The sequence below is a fragment of the Mandrillus leucophaeus genome, unplaced genomic scaffold, assembly GCF_000951045.1.
Source record: "Mandrillus leucophaeus isolate KB7577 unplaced genomic scaffold, Mleu.le_1.0 Scaffold93, whole genome shotgun sequence".
NCBI classification, from domain to species: Eukaryota; Metazoa; Chordata; class Mammalia; order Primates; family Cercopithecidae; genus Mandrillus; species Mandrillus leucophaeus.
In genome coordinates, this window is record NW_012110141.1 from 5,926,881 (window position 1) to 5,932,242 (window position 5,362).

Consider the following 5,362-nt stretch of genomic DNA (forward strand, 5'->3'; position numbering starts at 1 on the left):
TTTTTGAGATAGAGTCTTGCTCTGTCACCCAGGCTGGAGTGCAGTGATGCCGTTTCAGCTCAATGCAACCTCTGCCCCCCTGTTTCAAGTGATTCTCCTGCCTCAGCCTCCCAAGTAGCTGGGAGTACAGGCACACACCACCATGCCCAGCTAACTTTTGTATTTTTCATAGAAACGGGTTTTCACCATATTGGCCAGGATGGTCTCCATCTACTGACCTCGTGATCTGTCCACCTCAGCCTCCCAAAGTGCTGGGCTTACAGGCGTGAGCCACTGTGCCTGGCCGACTGAACATCTTTTCATGTGTTTATCAGCCAATCCTATATCTTCATTGGTGAAATGTCTGTTCAGATGTGTTGCCCATTTTAAGAATTGGGTTGTTTTCTTACCATTGAGTTATGAGTCTTTTATATGTATTCTAGATACAAGTCCTTTATCAGATATAAGTTGGAAATATTTTCTTGCAGTCTGTAATGTGTTATACATCAATTTTCAGATATCCTTCACATTAAGAAACTAACAGTGTGGATAGTAATCCTGGTATTGACAGAGGTTTGGACTCCTGAAGCCTGAAAGACTATCTGCTGCCACGCCTGGGCACGTACTGCATCATTTACAAAAACTGTAGAGCATCCGTTGTGTGTGCAGTTGTGATTGCTTATAGATTTTTAGAATTGGAAGGCATGTAAAGAGCATGTAGTCTGGTACATTGCCTCAGTAGGTAAGTCAGTATGAACTTTTAAGAATTTTTGTTTTTTTCTGTATTGGGTCTATTGTGGGTATGTCCAACGTGACAGGGGAGGTAAGGGAAGTGGCATCCCCTGAAATTGTGATTGAAATGGCTTTCATCATCTTTAAGTGAACGTGAGATGCCAGTAATAGGATATATGTATATCTGTACTTGTGTCTCTGTGTATGTAAATAAATAAACATGCTGGAAGGAGGAGGCGATTCAATCAGGGACTTCGTGAAAGAAACAAAATAATAACTGGACCTTCCTTTAATGATGAAAACTGTTTATACAGCAAACCGTCAAAGCCGAAATGTGAATTCTGGTATTAGTCTGATTTTTCCTAAGAAAATGTTGATGTAAGGACTGTAGTTGCAAAGATTGTTTTAGTATATTCTAGACCCTCTTTGTTTTGTTCTGTTTGGGGTTTTCCCTCCTCAAGTTGCTCTTGTCCACCACTAGACTGGCTGCCTTTTATTCCATAGCAGACAGTCCTTAAGTCTTTGCATATGTCCTTATTCAAAAATTAATCTTCATCAGTTTTTTTTTCCTGCAGAAAACAGTTTTTAAATATCTTGCATAACAATGCCCTGCACCTGCAATGTCTGGTTGATGCAGTTTCCTTTCTCTCTTCTCTGTTCCCATTGGTAGAATACATCTGTTCCTTCTTGAATCCTGAGCCAGAAGTGTACTTTAGAATCACCTGTAACATGTATTTAAAATACAGATTACCCAGCTCCCCGGGCAAAGCTCTTCTGCCATGTGACACCCTGATACAGTTCAGGGAGCCACTAAGGCAGGCCAAAATGGCTCAGCAGGCAAAGGTCCAAGCTGCCAGTTTATTGTGTCATTACAGCATGCTTAGCATAGCTAGGAGGACAGGCTCACACCCAGCCCCACAGCTGTTGCGCTACAGACTCAGGCACAGGGCTGTCTAAATGGCAGATGTGAGCCACAACTGTTGGGGACAAGCCAGCCATATTTGGGAAAATCTTATTGTAAGGGGCAAGTGTGAGTGAGATTTAGGAGTCATGGGAAAATACAGCAACACAGTACATCTTGTGTTATGGGAGGGATGTGGAAGACAGAGATAAACTGCTGGCCAGAGTGTCTCCTGACTGGGTGACTTGCCACCACATGGGCCAGGCAGATGGCAGCAGCTCTGCCTTCAGGAGGTGACTGGAGGAGGGGAGGAGAGAGAGGCATGATGAAGACAGATGCACCCTTTCCTAGGCAGGGGTTAACGTTCAGGCTGCTGAAAGGAACTCCACAGCCTGTTTCCCATCCCTCTTGTCCTTATCAAGTACTGGTCCTAATGTATGTGCTCTGCTTCCACTTTCTCAGGATGCTTACGTTTTTGCAAATACGTTTATGGAAAAGAGTTACCTCACCCACCTCTCCCAATATCTATTTGTTTTACATTTTTGTTGCAGGTGAGTGATCTCTTTACATAGCTTCAAATGGCATAACATTGAGCAGTATCCAAGCCTGGATATATCTGATGAGAGGAAAGTAATTGTGAGGCCTTTGTTCTAATTACAACTTTGTCACTATCTAACTCCATGACTCTAGCAAATGGCTTCAACTGTCTGGCCTGCAGTTTTTTTCTTGCGTTAAATAACAAACTTAGTCTAGATCAGTGGTTCTTATCATGTGGTTTCTGGACTAACAGCATCAGCATTACCTGGGAAACTTGTTAGAAATGCAAATTCTTGGGCTCTGCCCTAGATCTACAGAAACATACTCTGTGGGCGGGGCCCAGCAATCTGTGTTTGAAACGCGATTCTGATTATTTGACAAAAGTTTGCAAAGCACTGGTCTAGATAAGTAGTTCTTAGCCTTGGCTGCACATTAAAATCATCTGGGCAACTTTTATAACCTACCAATCCTGGCCTCTTCCTCCAAAGATTCTGACTTAAATGGTTTCAGATGGGGTCCATTGTTATGTGGTTATAGCAGACGTCTAGGTGCTATCTGAGCTCTTCAAAACTAAAAGTCAGTGTTTCCCAGTTGTAAATGCATACCTCTAGACCTGGCCTTCTCAAGCCACTAGGTGTTGCTATAATAGAGAAGAAAAGGCATTTTCAAAACTGTCTTTGGATGTGGATGAGGAGGAAGAAAATGTATTAACTTCTGATAAGAGATTATTTTGTTATTTTAATCTGAGTGCAATTTGCTAAATACTCATTTTCAACCTGTTACACTTATTCAAAGAAATTAAATGCCCACAAATGACAGAAGGAATAAAGAATTGTGATATATATTTACAATAAAATACTCTTTAGCAATAAAAAGAAATAAACAAGTGATGCACGTTATAACATGGCTGAATCTCACAACATAATGAACCAGAAAGAAGTTCCTTTAAGTGAAAATCAAACACAGGTAAAACTAGTCTATGGTGATTGAGGTCAGGACAGTGATTACCCTTGAGGGTAGGGTGGTGATAATTAAAAGAGAGCATAAGGGAACCTTCCAGAGTGCCACAAATGTTCTACTTCTTGATCTGGTGATAGTTATTTACATATACACACACTGCACATATATACACTGAGCTATACTCTTAAATTTGCACACTTTACTGTATATGTGTTACTCGTTAGTAATAAAGATTTACAAAAAATAAAATGTAATCCTCAGGTGGTACCCCAGCCCATTATCACTTGGTATATATGCCATGTACCTTGGTATTTGTACCATCTGTGGTCACTAAAAGATGAACATAGCACTTTCATTTCGTGTTGATATTAAGTTAAAATGTATGTATCAATGTCTGTGATCCCAAATTGAGAAGGTAATGGCATGGTCTCTATTTATTTAAACATTTAGTCTGTTTTGAATATTTGCATGCTGGCAGGACCCACATTCTGCAGCAATACCCGTGGGTGATTGAATCTCTTCAAAACCATCTGCTATCTCTTCCTTACTCCTCAAATCTTGTAGTAGGATCTAAGAAATAAAACTGCCTGCTCTTTACTATCTGCAGAAAAAGACCTCACCCCTTCTCCTGTCAGTGACAGGAGGTCAAATGCATCCTAACAAATCAAGGTGACATTTAAAAAAAAAATCATTCTGTAGCAGGCAGAAACAAGTCCCTGCAAAATGCAATAAGCCACTGACTATTTAAACAAGGCATATTAGAAAGGCATTCAGGGAAGAAAAATGTGTTAGGGAAATGAAAACCAGAGCCACTTAGCAGAATGCAGAAAAATCCTTTGGAAAGGGAGTCTTCTCATCATAGATGGGAAATTACCATTCATCACTCAGCTATCACTTTAAAGCCACAGGCTGGATGATCTCACTTGAGGGAGCACATCTGAAGCACTGTTCATCAAAAGCACAGGCTGGACTGGCTGATGTCTACCTATGAAATCATTCAAAGAGAGCAGAAATCTTTGTTCAGTTCGGACCGTATTAAATGCTGTCAGTTTTACCTGATACTGTCTTTTGAAATGCTGTGCTCTGTGCCATTATGTTCCAGTTACTTTGATGTCATTCTGTTGGAGTTGGGTAGAACACATAGGGCAGTTTTTGTTGTTGTTGTTGTTGTTGTTGTTTTCAGATTTAAAAAAGTTTTTAAGAGATGGGGTTTTGCTATGTTGCCCAGGCTGGACTCAAACTGCTAATTTGTGGGCTCAAGGGAGCCTCCCACCTCAGCCTCCACGAGTAGCTGAGACTACAGGCACATGCCACCTGTTAACTTAAAAAAAAATCACAAATCTACAAGTTTGGAAAGGTGAGGAGACTTTATTTCTTATAAGGAGTTATAGCCTGCAAGGTGGCATCCTGCAGGCTGGGAAGCACAGCCTCCAGGCAAGACCAGAGACAGGCACTTCGAAGGAGGAGGGATTGGGGTAAGAGCTTTATGATGAATGGGTTGGCTAAACATACATGTTCAACAGGCTACAGGAGGATTATAAATATTCATGAAGGTGGTCCTGACGCATGCGTATTGAACAAACACGTAGGTTATGTACAACTCATGTTCACTTTAGGGTGGAGACTTAACATTTAAATGTTAGGCCCTATACGTACATAACATTTAAAAATTAGGTCCTGTACATCAGGTCTTTTCAGGACATGAACGCACGCAAATGCACAACCTCTGTAAACCAGCCAGAACCAGTCCAGAATCGGTGTTCTTATCAGGGGAAAGTTGTTGAAACCAGTCTCTTGTCCAATCAAGGCTATAGTTGTGGCTGGTGCAACAGGGGTTCAGTTAGTCAGGGTTGCGTGAGCTGCAACTTTTTTTACTATTGCTTATCTCAAGACTAGCATTTGTTTAGCTGCTAAAGAAAAAGAAACCCTTGTGGCAGTTAGAGCACAGTTTATCCTTTAAGTGTGGGAGTGCATGACTTAACTCTTGCCTGGCATAGCCTAGGTCCTGTTTGTAATTTGGTGTCTTATTGCCACAAAGAGTCTGTTCTATCAATCTTATGATCTCTATTTTAACATTAATGCTGGGTGGTAATGGTGCCATGCTGTTACTAGCCCCAGGGTAATTATACCACGCTTAGTGAATTCCCTATGCCCTACTCATATCCTTCTAAATAGTGCCTTTATTAAACTCTCTTTAAGCTATCCAATTGGAGTATGTCCTCTATTTATTTCTGGAATTTTTTTTTTCTTTTT